At 37.7% G+C, this 21,789-nt stretch overlaps 1 protein-coding gene across 5 annotated transcripts in view; it reads right to left on the bottom strand.

Moving 5' to 3' along the window:
• The window catches only part of CEP83 (centrosomal protein 83), a 121,152-nt gene that overhangs the window by 92,468 nt on the left and 6,895 nt on the right, over window positions 1-21,789 (bottom strand). The window contains exon 2 of one of the 5 annotated variants that reach the window (XM_058568654.1): window positions 2,818-2,868. The exons of 3 other annotated variants lie outside the window; for them this stretch is intronic. The gene's annotated coding sequence lies outside the window, so the exon portion shown is untranslated. Of the gene's footprint in view, window positions 1-2,817; window positions 2,869-18,966; window positions 19,167-21,789 lie in introns of those variants that run through there. One more of the 5 variants, XM_058568656.1, reaches the window with a different exon arrangement.

Here is a 21,789-nt window from a genome sequence, read left to right as displayed (position 1 = left end):
ATTTCAACCAGTCAATACACAGGTATCAATTACTCACAGAACATCTAAATATGTATCAAGCACTTGAACTATATAACAAAAGAAACAACTCTTATTGTGCAGAGTTTACCAAATAAACTCATAATGCAAATTTTAAAAAGTACATAGTTCAAACAGTATTTTTAAAAAAAGTGAAACAATATTGTGGTTGGCTGATTAATCAGTGAGCACTTATTAGATGGACTAGTCTCTGTGAAAGGCAGTTTTTAAGACTCAATACAATCCTTCTCCTAATACTTCATTTTCCTCTCTTTGCAACTATTACTATCACATAACCACACTCACATGTCCTTCCTACCACTTCCTTTGACCAGTCCCAGCTCTACAGACCTACATATGACATTTTCTTTTGCACAGGAGCTGTACTTCTTAAGCAGAGGTACGTATGCCCAAAAGGATGGTAATTCAAAATATTCTAAAAGCACAGCTGCTGATGCTCATGGAACGCTTCCAAAACACATTGCATTAAAAAGCACTTGCTATGCCTTTGAACATTTCAAAACAACGCTTTCAATACTACATGCCCCCAAAGTGAATGCTGTTTTTTAAAAACAACATTAAAAGTCTAGGGAGAACCTACATCAGGCATTATTTCACTTATAAACAAAACATTAGAAATGAATTTCTTTAAAATCCAGAGAGAATCCTATACTAGTCACCCAAACAGTCTTTGGATGGCCATCCTAGGGTGTCTTGTATACAAAAAGTGTCACAACTTGACACTCTGCCAAAACCTGAAGTGCAGCTGGGAGCAGACCCTTCAAAGCCCTGGTAAGGTGCCAGGCCCCATAACTGTGATTTAGAAAGAAATGGGAGGGCAAGGAAAGAGGAAGGGAAGAAGATATGTATTACAGTGGTTAGCAATCAACCACCAACCACTCTGAATTAAAATGTTATTCTATTCTTATAATTGCACTGTCTGCCTCCGCACAGCTTAATTCACACAAAAGAATTCTGGAAAGTAGGATATAATAACCAGTCAACCTCATATGCTTAGAATTATAAAAGTCTCTGAAAATTTGAAAGACAAAGATGACTCTTGCCCAAACCATACTTCAAATTCATTTTAATGTTTCTTAGTGTAGGCTCTATTACTTATAATATTTGAGGAATTTCCAAAAGATTTACGAGCGTTTAATACCCTTGTGAGCTGTAGAGTCTTCTTTGCTCACATTCCCATATCTCTTCCGAAACAGAAAAGGCTACCATATGGCTCCTAACACAAAATGAAGGTTGTCTACTGACTCAATAACATATCCTGGAAATTATTTGTTTTTTAAATAAATCTTGACAATTTTATTTCTATGACACTTATGCCTTAATCTGAAAAGTAAATAAAAGAAAAAAAATTGATAAGAGTTCAACTGATAGTTTTACTGGAGTTAACAAAAGCATTATCTTTTTCATCTTTGAGAACTGCCAGGAAAAAATATAAAATTTTTCAGAGCCAGAAAAGAGAGATAAATAAAAGTCATCCTCAAGACATACAGGTTAATTTTAAAATCATATATTGTGGAAAAAAAAAAAAAAAAGAAATTAAACAACCAGTATTTACCGAGTGGCTACTATACTATATTTGCTGAGTGGTCCACTTATACTAAGAGGGCTTTGAGGGAAACACAGAAACATGCAGACCATCAAGTCAAGCAGACTTCTCAGCAAGGAAGAAGCCACTCATATTCAGAGGAAATGGATATTTTCTATGCCTATTACAAGCCAGACACTTTGTTGGGTAAAGGGATACAGAAATAAAGAAAAGAAAATCCTTGCCGCCACGGAGTTCATGGCAGTCAGTGAAACATACATGTTAATCAACAATTAACATGCTGATGGAACAAAGAGAAGAGAAAATTTACTATTAAATCCTTTTTGAACTTTCAAAATCCATAAAAATATATGCACATTTATTGCCTATTCAAAATGATAAATGAATTCAGATAGTTTTAAAACTACAAAGCATTGTGATATATTTATAGGTAGTACATAGGAGAGAGAGGCCTTAATTCTGCTAGAGAAACAAACTGTCAGGGAAGACTTCACAAAGAAGGTAATCCTGAGCTAAAACAAAGGGATACAGGGACGAAACATCAAGTAGAAAGGCATGGAGATGGAAGAGAACACTGGGGTGGAGGGCTGAGGGGTTGGGGGAAGCAGATCAGCCTGGAGAGGTAAGGCAGGGCCTTGAAGGCAATGTGCAGAAGACTAGAGTTTATCCTGAGGTCTAGGAGAGCCAATGAAAGGTTTTAAGCTTGTGGCTGGGTGAGGGACAGTACAGGGTGGTTTCAGAGTTGTACTTCAGAAAAATAACTAGGTTATCCAAGGTGTGGAGAATAGATTTGGGGGCAGGGGGTGTGTTAAGAGAGACAGAAAGAGGAAAGGAGATCAAAAGTAGAGAAACGGAAATAAAAAGTCCAGGAAAGCAATGATGAAGGTCTGAACTAAAATAGCGGCAGCAGGTAGTCACCAGGGAATAGTCTTAAAATGAATATGGAGGCAGAAGTAACATGAGTTAGTAGTTAAGATATTGACATCCCTCTCCCTCAAAAAAATAAAAACTACTGTAATGTCAATAGTTAAAAGGCCAACCAGGAAATCAGGACAGTAAAAAAAAAAAAAAGCAAAATGGAATCCAGTCAAAGTAGAAGAAAGGTTGTTTCAAAGATTACACTTACTTCAAGCACTAATCCTCCATAGGAACAAAGAATCAAGCACAGGGACTGTTGTAAAGCATCTTAGTAAATGCAAATACCATCACAGTAAAACATTCAAAATATCTACCTTTCTTCCATAGGGATTTCATCAGCAGAGGGGTAAACTCTAAAGCTGGCTCTGTCAGGAACAAAGATATAAAGTAAGTATTTTGTTCCTTAAATGTCCACCTGCTGTTACTCCTCCTCATTCTTTCCTTCAAACAATCATCTCTATAGCAACACACAAGAAATTGGTGGGTGGAAAGCATGTTTCTGCAAAAATATAAGAACTCAAGCACACGAGCTACTTTATTTTTTCCTTTAATACAAGAGATATACAATATATCAAAGACAACTGCAAAATATGAAACAGAAAAAATAGACTTAAAAACACGAGGAAATGTAAAAATTGGTGTTGCACACGTCTACTTGGAAACTCTTTTTATAGGTTACAATGACACCTTGTGGTAAGACTTTTTAAATTACATAAGTTATTTTGGAAAATATTTTTACAGCAGAGATATAATAAAACTGGTTTAGACCAAGACCACAGTGTTGAGCTGGTATGAACATGTACAATAATCTATTCAGAAAATTAAGGGCCAAATATCAAACTTTAAAAAAGTCACAGGGTCTGGCCCAGTGGTGCAAGCGATTAAGTGTGTGCGCTCCACTGCAGCAGCCCAGGGTTCACCGGTTAGGATCCCAGACGCACACCAACGCACTGCTTAGCAAGCCGTGCTGTGGCGGCGTCCCATATAAAGTGGAGGAAGATGGGCACGGATGTTAGCCCAGGGCCAGTCTACCTCAGCAAAAAAAAAAAGGAGGATTGGCAGATGTTAGCACAGGGCTGATCTCCTCACTACATAAATAAATAAATCAGTCACAATATTAGGTAGGCAAACGCACCTTACAAACTGTAAATATAAAGTATTATACTATTCCCTTCACTTGAGCTAAAATTATTAGTATAAGTTTTTTTAAATGATGTAAAAAGAAACTACTTTTGTAATCCAGGGCAAAACTTATAACACTGACAATCCCTTTACATGAGAATATTGACACATGGTTTATAAACTATGAAAATAATTTTATGTCATTACTCCTTTCTTACCAATTAAATACAATAGATGATACCATATTAAAAATTTCAACCTTGATTAATCCAATAATTAAGAGAATAATTTACAATTATCTTTCATCAAGAGTTTACTATGTTTACTAAACTATGCTAAATAAATGCTAGCAAACAAAGAAAAGCTAATGATATAGTCTGCACACAAACTTCCTTACGAATCTCTTTGAGACATTCTTCTCCTTTAGCTTCTACAGCGCCACAATCACCTCTAATCTCTCTGACCCTTCTCCTCTCCCTTAATTGTTCCCTCTCTCTCTCTCTCTCTCACCATGAGAAATGTTTGGTCCCTTGCTCCATCTCTATAAAAAAGTCAAGTTGCCTCCCTCACAGCTTCATTTATTATATTTGAATGACACTCAAATTTACACCCACGTTCCTAAACCTCTCTCTCAGCTCATAACTCCCACTCTACTCTCATGTCCCAGCTACAACGGAATTCAACATAACGAGAATTAAACTCATTAACTTCAAATTTTCTACCTGCCTCATTAAAAAAAAAAAATCAATTACCACTACCCTTTCCCTTATTTCTTAGCACACAATTCATTCCCCATCTACTATTAGTAATAAATTATTAATCCTGCTGATTCTTCTTCATCTCTCTGCTGATTTTAACCATTCTTCTCCATTTCTAGAGCCATAACCCTCTAGTGCAAAATCTCAAATATTTTACACTTGGTTTATTTTAACAGAATCCTCCTAAAAAGTGTTCCAGATTTTGGTCTCTTCTCATCCTTACATAGCCTTCAAATATCCACCAAGGACAATCTTTCTCGTACACTATTTGCATCATTGTAACTCCTATCGTAATCCATCCTATTGTTTACTGGATCAAATCTAAACTTCTCGGCCAAACTCAAAGGCCTGCATCAGCCAACTCGCTATACAAATACAAACACGTCATTTCACTGTCCCCACAGGGCCCCTTTGTCAGAGACAATTAAGGTTGCTTTACAGTCCCTCAGACACATATTGCTTAATCTTACCTTCACAACTTTGTTCATATAGTTACGCCAAATTGAAATACCTTCTTAAATCTTTTCAATTAATCCACAAATCAACATCCGAGTCAAACCTAAAACCCTGCAGCCTGAACGATCAAGGAACTCTTTTCCGAGTTTATAGTTACTCCTAAAGTGAACGTAAAGAATAGCTTCTGCTCCTCTTTTTGCTCCACAGGTTTCTGCCTTCCTTGTGCTTGCCTCAGGATATTTAACTCCATATTCTAGCACATGTGCATTTTCCCCCTCTAGTGCTTTATAACTATGTAAACTATCTTTCCAAAGAAGCTAGGAGTTCCTCAAAGGGAAAACAACAATCTTCTAATTTTTGGTCATCTCCATAGCTCCCACTCCCAGTTAATAATTAGTAACAAAAAAATGATCCACCAAATGTCTGTGATATGAATCCTACTTTCCCATAGGCTTACAATGTTAATTTCACAGAAAGCTTGAGAAAGGATATCACCAAGAACACTGTTTGCTAATCAATTATGCAAGCCTTATGATAGTTATCCATCAGGATATTTCTGGCTCAAAAAAAATTCAGGGAAACAATCTGGTAATCAAAAGCCTTAAAAATGAATATATCCTTTGACCTACCAATTCCACATGTAGGAATTAATCCTAAGAAACTAATCAGAGATGTGCACCAACATTTACTGAGTACATTCCAAGGGCCAGGTAGGAGTGGAAGATAGAATCACATCACTGCATTCATGGTTCTTACATCATAGTGCTGTTTATAATGGAAAAAGAGGCTATAAAAAAAACATGTTTAATAGCGAGATATACCATATTCATAGACTGGAATACTCAATATTAAGATGTTAATTTCTCCCAAATTCAATACAATGCCACTCAAAATCCCAGACATGTTTTTATAGAAATTAACAAGCTGATTCTAAAATTTATATGGAAACACAAAGGACCTGGAATAGCCAAACAACTTTGAAAAAGAGCAAATTTGGAGAACTTGCACTACCTCACTTCATGACTTACTAAAATGCTACAGAAATCAAAATTGTGGCATTAGCGTCAAGATAGACACATAAATCCATTAAAAAGAGAGCAGAGTTCAGAAATAGACCCAAACATATATGGTCAACTGATTTTTGACAAAGATGCAAAGTCAATTCAACAGACAGAGGATAGTCTTTTCAACAAATGGTCCTGGGACAACTGCCTACCCATATGCAGAAAAATGAACTTCAAGTCATACCTCACACCATACTCAAAAATTGACTCAATTTTTGTGTGTATACATAAACACGAAACATAAAACTATAAAACTCTTAGAAGAAAACACAGGAGAAAATCATTTTGATCATGGGTTAGGTCAAGATTTCTTAGACACAACACCAAAAGCATAATTCATAAAAAAAAAACCAAAACTGACAAACTGGACTTCATCAAAATTAAGCACTTCTATTCTTTAAAAGACACTAACGGGGGCCGGCGCGGTGGCGCAAGTGGTTAAGTGCGCGTGCTCCGCTGCGGTGGCCCGGGGTTCACAGGTTCAGATCCCGGGCACGCACCGATGCACCACCTGTCAAGCCATGCTGTGGTGGTGTCCCATATAAAGTGGAGGAAGATGGGCACGGATGTTAGCCCAGGGCCAATCTTCCTCAGCAAAAAGAAGAGGATTGGCAGATGTTAGCTCAGGGCCGATCTTCCTCACAAAAAAAAAAAATAAATAAATAAATAAAAGACACTAATGCGAATGAAAAGCAAGATTGGAGAAAAATTTTATAAATCACATATTGATAAAGGACTTGCATCCAGAATACATAAAGAATTCTCAAAACTAAATAATAAGAAAACAACTGAATTTAACAAAACAACAAGGGCTGGCCCAGTGGCATAGTGGTTAAGTTCACATAGTGGTTAAGTTCACATGCTCCACTTTGGCGGCCTGGGGTTCGCTGGTTCGGATCCTGGGCGTGGACCTTCACACCATTCATCAAGCCATGCTGAGGCAGCATCCCACATAGAAGAACTAGAAGGACCTACAACTAGGATATACAACTATGTACTGGGGCTTTGGAGAGAAAACAAACAAAACAATACAAAAATGGGCAAAAGATTTGAACAGGCACTTCACCAAACAAGATAGACAGATGGTTAAATACTTGAAAAGATGTTAAATATCACTAGTCATTTCTGATGCAAAAATTAAAAACACAGTGCAATACTGCTATACACCTATTGGAATGGCTAAAATGTAAAAGGATGACCACCAGGTACTGACTAGAATGTGGAGGAACTGGAACTCTCAATCTACTGGTGGAAATATAAAATGGAAAAACACTTTGGCAGTTACTTAAAAACCAATCACATACTTACCATATAATCCAGCCATTTCATTTATAGGCATTTACCCAAAAGAAATGAAAGCATATATCCACACAAAGAATTTTACACAAATGTTCATAGCAACTTTATTTGTAATACTGAAACACAGGTCAATCAAGAGGTGAATGGATAAACAAATTGTGATATAACCATACAATGGAACACTATTCAGCAATAAAAAGGACTGTATTAACATGGGTGAATCTCAAAATAATTATGCTGAGTGAAAAAATCTAGACAAAAAAGAGTACATGTTATATAATTCCATTTATATAAAATTCTAGGAAATGCAAACTAATCACAGCTACAGAAAGCAGATCAGTGGTTGCCTGGGAAGAGGAAAGAGTGAGCAGTTGGCAGGGGTTCGGGACAGGAGGGAAGGATCACAAAAGGGCATGAGAAAACTTTTAGGGGTGATGGATATATTTAATACTTTGATTGTGGTGATAGTTTTACAGGGGTATACATATTTCAAAACTTGAATTGTTTACTTTTAAAAATGTACAATTTGGAGGCCAGCCCAGCGTTGTAGCTGTTAAGTTCGCACGTTCTGCTTTGGCAGTCCGGGGTTCACTGGTTCGGATCCTGGACGCAGACCTACTCACTGCTCATCAAGCCATAGTGAGGCGGCGTCCCATACAGAAGAGCTACAACTCTACAACTGTGATACACAACTACGTACTGGGGCTTTGGGGAGAAAAAAGAAAAAAAAGGGGAAGATTGATGTTGGTGCAGGGCCAATCTCCCTCAAAAAAAAAAAAAGTACAATTTAATTATCAATTATATTCAATAAAGCTGTTTTTAAAAATAAACATTGTAAACTTCAGAAAAAAAACTTTCCTAAAAGAAACTCTAGGCTCAAATGATGTCACAGTTAAATTTTCCTTTAAAAAAAGACATATGGAAGAGTATTTAATAACAATGGAAAATGTTTGTTATAGAAGTAGAAAAAGCAGGTTATAAAATACGCTCTGTTGTATAATCCTTATTTTGTAAAAAGCATATTTACATGACTATACATCCATAGAAACAAAGGATACAAACTAAAACATTAATAAATAAGATTATCTCTGGATGACAGGTGAGATTTTGTTTGTGCATTTCCTGCACTTTTCTTATTTTACAACAAAAATAGATTATGTTTATCATCAGAGGGATAATGTCATTAGAAAAAAAAAGGAGGGGAACCTCGAAGTCCACTTGAAGACCAAAGGAGGGGAAAAAAAGTCTCCCCTTTCCACATCAGAAAACAGTAACCAAATATAAAAGAGAATGAGACTTGAAGTTCAAGCCTCCACTTCAAGAAATAACCCAGAAGTCCTCAAATTCCATTTCCTTCCATGCAAGTTTACGCAATAAAATACTCAAAATAATACTCAAATAAAAATCAGCCCCAAATCCATATTCTACAGAATTACCAAATCTATGACACCACTTAAAATTCTCTTATCAATATAATTCTCTTTTATCTACAACAGCAGTTTTCAATTTTAGCAATTGAGCTTCTTTTTCAAATTAAGTCTTATAAAACTCCAATATTTAGAATAGATTGTCATTTTACTCATGTATATTAATAAAAATTTAAATTCACATGATTTTATTTTCAAGACACATATCAGACCTTTCATTCCATATCAGTTACTATGCTGGGGGTCTCAAATGTTATAAAATCTGGCTTATAGTACATTTGGACATATAATTTTTTATTGTGGCTTTTGGAATAGCTGAAAATATAGTTAAACAAAATTCAAACCAAACCTTGGCAGAATTCTGAAGCACTTCCCACTCGCAGTTTTACAGAATTGGCCATTAAAGGTTAATCCAAGCTTCTTAACATAGTATACAAAACCCTTCACAATCTGGACCCTCTCTACTCTTCCATTCTCATCTCTCACAACTCCCTGATATGTACTTATGCCCTAAAAACACTAAACTACTTTGAGTTCACTGAACATACCACACTTTTTCTCACCTCATGCCAGCCCCCTCTGCCTGGAACGCAATCTCCTAATCTCACCCTTCACTCATTTTTATATTCAACTCAATCATTACTTCCTTCTGAAAGTCTTTCCTGGATGCTTCCCTTTTTCTTTTCTCTTGACCTATTCTGAGTTAAGTGTCTTTGGGAGCTCTTTCCTAATGCCACATATTTATCCATATCAATGCACACTTCACCATATTACAGTCAGCTATTTGTATGCCAATCCCCTTCACTAGGCTAAGACCTCCTTGAGATCAGAGGTTATGTCTTAAGTCATTTTTATACCCCAAAAACCCTACACAATAGCTGGAACATGGCAAGTAGTCAATAAACACTTGTCAAATGAATGGTAAAGCAGTTTTCTCCACTTATCAAAAGGAGATGGAAAGCAAGAAATTGCATAGGGCTTGGGATCCCCAATCCCAAACACCTTATAATTTGATGCTTCAGGAAAATCAACAAGTACACTTGGAGTGACTAAAAAGTGTCTAATATTGTGCAAAGGATTATGAGTAATATAAAAGAAGTATAGGACAAGTTTTATCCTCCTGAAAGAAGAATTCCACACATAAACCAAAAAACAGACCTCCTACTTCCAGCATGAGAGAATGAGTAGGTCGACAAATCCTCCCCACAAAACAGACAAAAAAACAACCACTTCAGTGCTCTGGAATTCAATCAAAGGCATTCAACAAACTGAGAAGTGTTTATTCATGAAAACCACTGAACTCTGGGTAAGAAGAACATGAGTTTACAGCACTCTTACCTTTGGCTGCTAACATCTCTCCCCACCTCTGTCAGTGTAGGAGTTTAACAAGGGTGAGGCTGACTGTGAAAACAGTAGCTTCACCACCACTACTTATGGGTAATCTGTTGATCTGGTGCTTTGTCAGTTAAAGCGGAGATCTCTGTGGCAAGCTAACAGTGAGGGCCAGTGGTTCCTTTAGCCTGAGGTTGCAGGACTCTTACATGGCAAGCAAAAACTAGCAGACTAGCTGGGGATTTTACAGGAGTTCTGGGAGGTGAGACAGCCTTAGGAGGCTTGATTTACTAGCCCAGGTTAAACAAAGACGATAAGTGTGTGCACCAGAAACTGTAGCAGGCCCAGGCCACTCACACATCCTCAGTCAACACAGCTATGCACATGCAAGAAGAGATGCAACAGAGGCTAGTGGAAAGTAAAAGCTAGCGTAGACTTGAAAATGAGCTGTGTTTGAATGCACTCCCCACCCCTCACACAGATCCATCAGTAGTAATAGCCATATTAGTACTAGTATCAGCCACATTAGTTTAAGCTGTTCAAACACAACCTCTGACCAATCCTTGGTTGAACACTAAGCTATGCAGACAGAGGAAGCCAGGATTAAAAATAAAGAAATAAAAACAGCAGAGATATCAGCAACTACACAATGAAGAGTAAACAGATTAGTTCACAAATTTAGGCCAGGCAAGTTACTAAACAAACAAATAGAAAAAAACAACATCAACCTTCAAGAGAAAATTCAAAATATAGAGTTTCTTCAAATTATTCTCTAAAATGTCCAGTATTCAACAAAAAATCATAAGACAAGAAAAAAAGAAAAAAGTGTGAACCATTCTCAGGAAGAAAAAGAGCAAACACAAACTGCCTGAGTATCCCCAGATATTAAATTTGGCAGACAAAAACTTCAAAGATGCTATAATAAATATGTTCAACAAACTAAAGAAAACTCTCTTTAAATAATCCAATGAAAGTATGATGACAATGACAAAGGATTGAAAAATCTCAAAAAGCAGATAGAAATTGTTTTTAAAAATGAAATTCTGAAGTCAAAAAGTATAACTATTCAAATAAAAACCTCACTAGAGGGGCTCAACAGCAGACTTGAGATGACAGAAGACTGAGGCAATGAACTTGAAGACAGATCAGTAGAAAGTATCCAGTCTGAAAAACAGAGAGAAAAAAACAAATCAAAGAGAAACAAACAGAACTTCAGAGATCTGTGGGACAATATGAAATGTATCAATATACAGGTAATGCGAGTTCCAGAAGAAGAGAAAAGAAAGGGGCAGGAAAAAAACCTGAAGAAATAATGGCTGAAAACATCCAAAATTTGATGGAAACAATAATTTATCTATCCAAGAAGTTCAGCAAATCCAACAGAGAGAGATCAACACCAAGACACACCACAGTCAAACTGCTGATAGACAAAGAAAAAATCTTAAAAGGAGCAAGAGAAAAATGACTTATCACATACAGGAGAACAATAATATGATTAACAGCTGTCATCCCATCAGAAATAATGATGCCACGAAAAAAGCAATTTAAACAAATACACAAAAAGATAAATTAAAAAAAAGGCTCTCAACTAAGAATTCTATACTCAGCAAAACTGTCCTTCAAAAAGGACAATGAAATAGACATTTTCAGATAAACAAAACTGAGAAAATTTGTTGCTGTCAGACATGTCTTATGAGAAATACTAAAGGAAGTCCTTCTGGCTGAAAAGAAGTTACACCAGAAAGTAACAAATCCACAGGAAGAAATAAAGCACTCCAGAAATTGTAACTATATAGGTAAATACAAAGCACTAAACATATAATTGTTCTCATTTCTTTTCTTCACTTCTTTTAAAGAAATAAGATTGTATAAAGCATTAATTAAAGCATTGTGTTGTTGGGTTTATAATATGCACAGCTGTAATATATAAGGACAATAATAGCACAAAAAAGGAAGAGGAAAAACATATTGGAGCAAAGTTTCTGTAATTTACCAGAATTAATTTAGTATTATTCAGAAGGAGACTGTAATAAGTTAAAATGTACATTATAATTCCTAGAGCAACCACAATGAAAATAACATTACAGTAAAAAATCAAAAGTAGAGGAATTAAAATGGTACACTAAAAAACATTTAACACAGAAAGTCAGTAAAAGAAGAGAAAAAATGAGACAAACAGAAAACAAATAACAAAATAGCAGATGTAAATCCAACAATATCAACAATTACATTAAATGTACATTAAATATCCCCACTCAAAATGTAGAGAATGTAAGACTAGATCAAAAAACGCAAGACCCAATTATATGCTGTCTACAAAGGACACATCTTAGATTCAAAGACATAAATATGTTAAAACTAAAAGGGTAGAAAACAAAACACACCATGTGAACAGTAACCATAAAAAAACTAGAGTAGCTACGGTACCAAGAAGACAAAACAGAATTTAAGACAAGAAATATTACTCAAGACAAAGAAGGATATTTCATAATGATAAGATAATCACTACATCAGGAAGAGATAACGATTATAAGTGTATATGCATCTAACAACAGAACCTCAAAATACATGAAGCAAAAAATGGAGATAATTAAAAAGAGAAACAGACAGTTCAACAAAAGTAGTTGTAAAATACAACGATTGATAGCACAACGCAGAAAATCTGCAAGGATATAAAGGTCTTAACAACACTATCAATGAACCTGATATAACTGACAGAACACTCCACCCAAAACTGCAGAATACACATTCTTTTCAAACACAAATGGAACATTCTCCATAACACACCATATGCTGGGCCACAAAACAAGTCTCAAGAAAGTCAAAAATACTGAAATCATTAAAAGTACATTATCTCTTCAATAAATGGTGTTGGGAAAACTGGACAGCCACATGCAAAAGAATGAAAGTGGACCATCTGCTATCGCCATTCACAAAAATTAACTCAAAATGGATCAAAGACCTGAAGGTGAGACCTGAAACTATAAAACTCATAGAAGAAAATATAGGCAACACACTATTTGACATTGGTTATAAAGGAATCTTTTCGGATGACATGCCTACTCAGACTAGGGAAACTAAAGAAAAAGTAAACAAGTGGAACTTTATCAGATTAAAGAGCTTCTATAAGACAAACGAAACCAGAATCAAGATGAACAGACAACCCATCAGCTGGGAGAGAATATTTGCAAAACATACATCTGACAAGGGGTTGATCTCCATAATACATAAAGAACTCACACAACTGAACAACAAAACAACAACCCGATCAAAAAATGGGGAGAGGAAATGAACCGACACTTCTCCAAAGAAGATATACAGATGGCCAATAGGCACATGAAAAGATGTTCAACATCATCAGGGAAATGCAAATCAAAACAACACTAAGATACCATCTCACGCCCATTAGAATGGCTATAATCACCAAGACAAAAAACAACAAGTGTTGGAGAGGATGTGGAGAAACAGGAACCATCATACACAGCTGGTGGGAATGCAAACTGGTGCAGCCTCTATGGAAAACGGTATGGAGATTCCTCAAAGACTTAAAAATAGACATGCCCTATGACCCAGCCACCCCATTACTGGGAATCTATCCAAAGAACCTGAAATCAACAATCCAAAGAGGCTTATGCACCACTATGTTCATTGCAGCATTCTTCACCATAGCCAAGAAGTGGAAGCAACCTAAGTGTCCCTCGACTGACGACTGGATTAAGAAAATGTGGTAGACATATACAATGGAATACAACTCATCCATAAAAAAAGCCAAAATTGTCCCATTTGCAACAACATGGATGGGCCTGGAGCGTATTATGTTAAGTGAAATAAGCCAGAAAGAGAAAGACAAACACTGTATGATCTCACTCATATGTGGAATATAAACCAACACATGGACAGAGAAAACTGTACTGTGGTTACCAGGGCCAGTGGGAGTGGGGGGTGGGTGCAAGGGGTGAAGGGAGTCACATATATGGTGATGGACAAACAAAAATGCACAACCCAAAATTTCACAATGTTAAAAACCATTAAAACATCAATAAAAAAAAAAGTACATTATCTGATCACAATGAAATTAAATTAAAGATCCATAACAGAAAGAAATCTGAGAACATTCCCAAGTATTGGTAAATTCAACAACACACTTCTAAATAAACCATGAATCAAAGAAATCACAAGGAAAAATTTTTTAATATATGTTGAATTGAATGAAAACAAAAGCAGCATATCAAAATGTATGGAATGTAGTTAAAGCAGTGCTTAGAGGAAAATTTATAGCTTTAAACACATATCAAAAAAGAGGAAAATTTATAGCTTTAAACACATATCACAAAAGAAGAAAGGTCTCAAATCAATAATCTAAGCTTCCCCCTTAGGAAACTAGGGGGGAAAAAAAGAGCAGACTAAGCGCAAAGCAAGCAGAAGGAAAAAAATAATATTAGAGTAGAAATCAATGAAATAGAAAAATAGGGAAAAAATGAAATAAAAAGTTGGATCTTTGAAAAGAAAACAAAACTGAGAAACTCTCAGCTAGATTCACCAAGAAAATAAGAGAAAAAGATAAAAATTACCAAAATAAAGAATGAAAGAAAGAACATCATTACTAACCTGATAGTAATTTAAAAAACTATATGGGGCCGGCCCAGTGGCACAAGAGGTTAAGTGCACACGCTCCGCTATAGCGGCCCAGGGTTCGCCGGTTCGGATCCTGGGCGCGCCCCGACACACCGCTCATCAAGCCATGCTGTGGCGGCATCCCATATACAGCGGAGGAAGATGGGCACGGATGTTAGCCCAGGGCCAGTCTTCCTCAGCAAAAAAAGAGGAGAATTGGCAGATGTTAGCACAGGGCTGATCTTCCTCACAAAAAAAAAAAAACCTATAAAAAATAAGAACTTTATATCAACAAATTAAACTTACATAAATGGACAAATTCCTTGAAACACCAAAGTTATCAAAACTCAAGAAGAAATAGAAAATCTGAACAGAACTATAACAAGTGATGAAATTGAACTAGTAATTTAAAATCTTCCCACAAAGAAAAGCCCAGGCCTACACAACTTCACTGATGAATGCTATCAAATAGTTAAAGAAGTAACAGCAATCCTTCTGAAACTATTTCAGAAAAAACAGAGAGGGAAAAACCATGCAACTCCTTCTACGAGGCCAATGTTGCCCCGATACCAAAGCTAGACAAAGGCATCACAAGAAAAGAAACCAGTAGACTAATATCTCTCAGGAACATAGACACAAAATTCCTTAACAAAATTTAGGAAAATCAAATTCAGCAACAAGAAAAGAGATTATACAGTGTAACTAAGTGAAAATCATCTCAAGAATACAGAGTTGGGTTAACCTCTGAAAATCAATTAATGTAATATACCACATTAACAAAACAAAGGGAAAAAATGTGATCATCTCATTGGATAGCTTTACATAGTATTCTCTTATAATCTTTTGTATTTCTGAGGTGTCTGTTGTAACCTCTCCTCTTTCATTTCTGATTTTACTTATTTGTGCCTTCTCTCTTTTTTTCTTGGTGAGTCTAGCTAAAGGTTTGTCAATTTTGTTGATCTTTTCAAAGAACCAGCTCTTGGTATTATTAATTTTTTCTATTTTTTTTTGGTCTCTATTTCATTTATTTCTGCTCTGATTTTTATGATTTCCCTTCTTCTACTGATTTTGGGCTTGGTTTGTTCTTCTTTTTCCAGTTCCTTTAGGTGCATTGTTAGATTGTTTATTTGAGATTTTTCTTGTTTGTTGAGACAGGCCTGTATTCCTATAAATTTCCCTCTTAGAACCGCTTTTGCTGTATCCCATAAGTTCTGGCATGTCGTATTTTCATTTTCATTTGTCTCCAGGTATTTTTTGATTTCTTCGTTAACCCAGTCGTCGTTCAGTAGCATTTTGTTTAATCTCCACGTATCTGTGGCTTTTCTGATTTCTTCCTATAGTTGATTTCTAGTTTCATACCGTTGTAGTCAGAAAAGATGCTTGGTATTATTTCAATCTTCTTAAATTTATGGAGACTTGTTTTGTGGCCTAATACGTGATCAATCCTGGAGAATGTTCCATGTGCATTTGAAAAGAACGTGTATTCTTCGGTTTTTGGATGGAATGCTCTCTATATATCTACTAGGTCCATCTGTTCTAGTGTGTCATTTAAGGCCAATGTTTCCTTATTGATCTTCTGTTTGGATGATCTATCCATTGGTGTAAGTGGAGTGTTAAAGTCCCCTACTATTATTGTGTTACTGTCTATTTCTGTTTTTATGTCTGTTAATAATTGCTTTATATATTTAGGTGCACCTACATTGGGTGCATAGATATTTACAAGTGTTATATCCTCTTGTTGGATTGTTCCCTTGATCATTATGTAATGACCTTGTCTCTTTTTACAGTTTTTGTTTTAAAGTGTATTTTGTCTGATATGAGTACTGCTACCCCAGCTTGCTTTTCATTGCCATTTGCATGGAGTATCTTTTTCCATCCCTTCACTTTCAGTTTGTGAGTGTCTTTAGGTCTGAAGTCTGTCTCTTGTATGCAGCATATATATGGGTCTTGTTTCTTTATCCAGTCAGCCACCCTATGCCTTTTAATTGGAGCATTTAGTCCATTGACGTTTAAAGTAGCTATTGATAAGTATGTACTTACTGCCATTTGTTAACTTTTTTTTTCCCCTCGGTGTTTTAGTAGTCCTTCTCTGTTCCTTTCTTCCATAGAGAACTGATGGTCACTTTAGTTTGACCTCTGTCTGAAAGCTGTACTCTTTAACTCCCCTCCTCCCTCATGTTTTTGATATCATATCTAACCTCTTTTTTGTGCATTTGTATCCATTACATTCTTATCATGGAAATAGATAATTTTTCCTATTTATGGTCTTCTCTTTTCCCCTTAAATCAGTCCCTTTAACATTTCTTGTAGCACTGGTTTCTTGGTGACAAACTCCTTTAATTTTTGCTTGTCTGGGAAATTTTTGATATCTCCTTCCATTTTGAATGATAACCTTGCTGGGTAGAGTATTCTTCGCTGTAAGTTTTTTCCTTTTAGCACTTTAAATATATCGTGCCATTCTCTTCTAGCCTGTAGGTTTCTGCTGAGAAGTCAGCTGATAGCCTTATGGGGTTTCCTTTGTATGTAACTTGACATTCTCTTGTGGCTTTTAGGATTCTCTCTTTAATTCTGGACATTTTGATTATGATGTGTCTTGGTGTGGGCCTCTTTGGGTTTATCTTGTTTGGGGCTCTCTGTGCTTCCTGTACCTGGATGTCTGTTTCCTTCCTTAGGTTAGGGAAGTTTTCATCTATTATTTCTTGAAATAGATTCTCTGCCCCCTTGTCTCGCTCTACTCCTTCTGGGACACCTATAACATGGATGTTAGTGCGCTTGATGTTGTCCCAGAGGTCCCTTACACTGTCCTCACTCTTTTTAATTCTTTTCTCTTTTCCATGTTCACCTTGGGTAATTTCTTCTAGTCTTTCATCCAGCTCACAGATCCGTTCTTCTGTATCCTCTACTCTGCTTTTGAGTCCCTCTAATGAATTTTTCATTTCCAGTATTGTATTCTTCATTTCTGATTGGTTCTTTTTTATATCTTCCATTTCTTTATTGACTTTCTCACTGAGTTATCTATTCTTCTCCCCAGATCAGTGAGCATCCTTAACACTCTTTGTTTGAACTCTCTGTCGGGTAGGTTGCTCATTTCTGTTTCACTTAGTTCCTTTTCTGGGGTTTTGTCCTGTTCCCTTACTTGGAATGTATTCTTTTGCCTCCTCATTTTGCCTCTTTCCCTGTGCTTGTGTCTATGTATTAGGTAGGTCAGTTACGTCTCCTGCTCTTGGATAGGTGACCTTATGTAAGTGATGCCTTAGGAGGCTTCCAGTGTGATTCCTTCAGTTCTCAATATCCCAGGGGTGACCCCTATGTGGGCTACGTGTGTCCTTCTGTTGTGGCCTGTTTGCTCTCCCTGTAGGTGCCCAGGGAGGCTGAGTTATGCTCTTGGCCAGCTGTTGTAATGCTCAGCTGCTTGTAGTTGTTGTGGGCCCTTCAGTCTCTTTATCAGGTGGGGGGAGCCCCAGCACACTTGGCTGCAAGTTCTAATACCACATTTGTGTTGCAGTATTTCTTTTAAGTGAGTAGGCCCCCAGCGTGGCAGTTTGTTAGGCTCAGAGCCTTACAATTGCTGTAAGCCTCTAGCCTATTAGGTCTCTTGTCAGCTCTCTGAGGATTGCAGCTGGGTGGAGCTGGCCTCAGGCACAGGAGCACCCAATTGTTTCAGGCTTTGGAAGGTGGGGCAAACCCCCTATGTGGGTCTTTGAGAAGCGCAAGTCTTCTGCAGCTGACAAGCCCTGCCACCCACAGGTCCACACACATAGACAACACAGTCCTGCCCCGTGTGCACGCCCCGACCTCCCCAAGCGGACCCAGTCTCTCCACAGCGAGAGCCCCACACTCTCCACCTGCTCCTTGTGCATGCCCTGCCCTGCTAAAGTTGGCTCAGTTGCCAGGCTGCTGGCAGAGAATCCAGTCACCAATCTATGCAGGCCCACAAGTTGCCTGAGGGCTTGTTGTTGGGTGGGGCCAGTCTCTAGGGTGGGCTGCCTGCCCTGGCTGAGCTGGATTAAATCGGTGCTCTAGCGGGTGGGGCAGACCTGGGCTAGCATGCCCCAGGGAGAACTCCAATGGCGTCTGTGTCAGCACGCCCACACCAGGCCACAACAACGGCCTCCGCCAACGTCCCAGTCCCTGGAGAGGTCCCACCCCCGACCGAGATGCACTCAGGGCCCATTAGGTGAGTCTCTTTTCACCACAGCACTGTGCACCTTTCTTTCTGGTGATTTTAGGATGCTTTCTGAAACGGGTGAGTTTGCGCGCGGGCCCTTTAAGAGCCGGTTTAGCAAAGTCAGATATTATGTCGCTGGTCTCGATTGTGCTGAGTCCACAAAATGCCCACAGAGCGGGCACTCCCGGCTCAGAGCCCCGTGCCTCCAGGGAGGGCTGCGTACCTGTGCACTGCTCCCGGGCAGCCGTGAGGCGCTGCGGCATGTGAAGGCGGCGTTTTTCCTCTCCAGAAGGGAGTCTCTGCCTCTTCTACCTCAGTTAGGATTGTCTGTTGTTGCAGGAGTTCCTCTTATCCAGTTTTCAGTTCTGTCTCAGGGGTAATTTTTCCACGAGTAGTTGTAAATTGGCTGTGTCCACGGGAGGAGGTGAGTTCCGAGTCTGCTTACCCGCCATCTTGAGTTCGCCCCCTCACACTACCCATTTTGAAACTTACTCTAACACCACAGTAATCAAGACAGTGTGGTATCGGAATAAGGCTATGAATACAGATAAACGGAACAGAATTGAGACTCTAGAAATAAACTCTTACATTATAGGCAACTGATTGTTTACAAACGTGCCAATACAATTTAAGGGAAAAAAATGGCCTTTTTAACAAATGGTGCTAGGACAACTTGGCATCCACTTGGCACAAAAAATAAAAGAACTCAGACCTTATCTTACACCATACACAAAAGTTAATTCAATCTGGATCTTAAACCTAAATGAAGCTAAAAGAAAACGCAAGAGAAAATCTTTGTGACCTTGGATTAGGCAAAAAGTTCTTTAACACAACATCAAAAGCATAAGACATAAAAGAAAAATGATAAATTAGACTTCATTAAAAACTTCTGCACTTCAAAGTCCCCAGTAAGGATACAAAAAAATAAGCCACAGACTGGAAGAAAATCTTTGTAAATATCTCTTGGCTAAAAAGACTTTTATCCAGAATATCTAAGGAATTTTTACAACTCAATTATAAGACCAAAAAATGAGCTAAAAAATGGGCAAGACTTCAACAGACATTCCACCAAAAACTCATAAATGGCTAATAAGCACATGAAAAGCTCAACATCATTCGTGTTTAAGGAAATGCAAATTAAAATCACAATGAGATAGTACTAGACACCCAGTAGAATGGCTATAATCAAAAAGACAGATGATACCAAGTGTTGATGAGGATGTGAAGAAACTGGAACCTTTGCACATCTTTGGTAGGAATGTAAGTGGTATAGTCATTTTTGAAAACATTTTGGCAGGTTCTTAAAAGGTTAATAACAAACTCTGAACTGTTTATTCACAACACTTCTAACACCAAAGGTGTGAGTTTTTTCCTTATACCAACCAATTCTCCAACTTTCTCCAGCTCTCCATACACCAAGTGTCCTAAAATTTAATTCAATTCTGACACCAACTATCCAAAATTAGTGTAGACCCGACAGGTTATGGGCTCAGTCCCACATGACTGCTCCCACTTCAGATACCAGTCACAAGTCCCAGGTTGCCACCTGCACTTCTGACCAACTGGCTATAAATCAGGGGTTCACATAACCCCCTCCTCAGGTTTGATAATTTGCTAAAATGACTCACAGAACTCAAGAGAATAGTTTACTATTACTGATTTATTATTAAGGGTACAACTGAGGAACAGCCAAATGGAAGACATGTATAGTACAAAGTATGGGAGAAGGGGTGAAGCGTTTCCATGCCCTCTCTCTGGGAGGGCCACTCTCCGAGCACCTGTGCTCAATTCAGAAGCTCTCGGAATCACAGTGTTCAAGAGTTTTCATCGAGGTCTAGTTCCCCTCCCTGCTTCTCAGAGGTCAGAGAGTAGGCTGGCTATAAGTTCCAACCCTCTCATCACTTGCTCTTTCTGGTGACCAGCCCTATCTGAGGCTAGCTAGGGACCCTTCCTAAGTCACCTCATTAGCATAAGCTTAGGTGTGATCAAAAGGGGCTCATTATGAATAACAAAAGGTACTCCTTACCACTTAGGAAATTCCAAGGGTTTTAGGAGCTGGGTGTCAGCAACCAGGGACCAAATATATTATACCCCTAAGCTTACCATACCACTCAGCAATTTCACTTCTAGGACTCTACCCAAGAGAAATGAAAACATATGTTCACGCAAAGACTTATACAAATCTTCATGGCAGCATTATTCCTAACTGCCAAAACGTGAAAACAATCCAAATGTCCATCAACTGATGAACGGATAAATAAAATACGGCATATCTATACAAGAGAATAGTATGCAGCAATAAAAAAGAACAAAATACTGATATATGCTATACGGATGAACCTCAAAAATATTAAGTGAAAGAAGCCAGGGGCAAATGACTACTATATTTTTCATTCTATTTATATGAAATTCCCAGAAAACCCAAATTTATAGAGACAGAAAACAGATAAGTGGTTGGCTGCGGTGGGAGCTGAACTGACTGCAAACAAGCTTGAGAGAATTTGAGGAAGGGAAGGTTAATGAAAATGTTCCTGAAGTGTCTTGTGATGGTTGTACAACTCCATATATTTACTAAACATCACTGACTTGTATGCTCACATGAGTGATTTTTATAGTATGTAAATTATACCTCAATAAAGCTGTTAAAAGGGTGTGGGTAGAACAGAGAAGTTATCTCTTCTGAACTTTCGAAAATGTGATGATTGGACTGCTGTATCAAGGCAAAGCTCAAAGGATGGCCAAGCAAAAAGAAAGAATCCAGGTTCTTAACGATGTCATTGAGCCACTGATTTGACAATCCTAGAACCACCTATCTGCAGACTTCTAATATGTGATAGAATTTCCTTTTTTTTTTTTTTTTTTTTTAATGAGGAAGATCAGCCCTGAGCTAATATCCATGCCAATCCTCCTCTTTTTGCTGAGGAAGACCAGCCCTGAGCAACATCTAATGCCAACCCTCCTCCTTTAGTTTTTTCCCTTTTTCTCCCCAAAGCCCCAGTAGATAGCTGTTATGTTATAGATGCACATCCTGCTAGTTGCTGTATGT

This window comes from Diceros bicornis, chromosome 25 (genome assembly GCF_020826845.1).
Source record: "Diceros bicornis minor isolate mBicDic1 chromosome 25, mDicBic1.mat.cur, whole genome shotgun sequence".
NCBI lineage: Eukaryota > Metazoa > Chordata > Mammalia > Perissodactyla > Rhinocerotidae > Diceros > Diceros bicornis.
The sequence above is the reverse complement of the archived record's forward strand: the minus strand, read 5'-3'. Positions and strand labels throughout refer to the sequence as shown.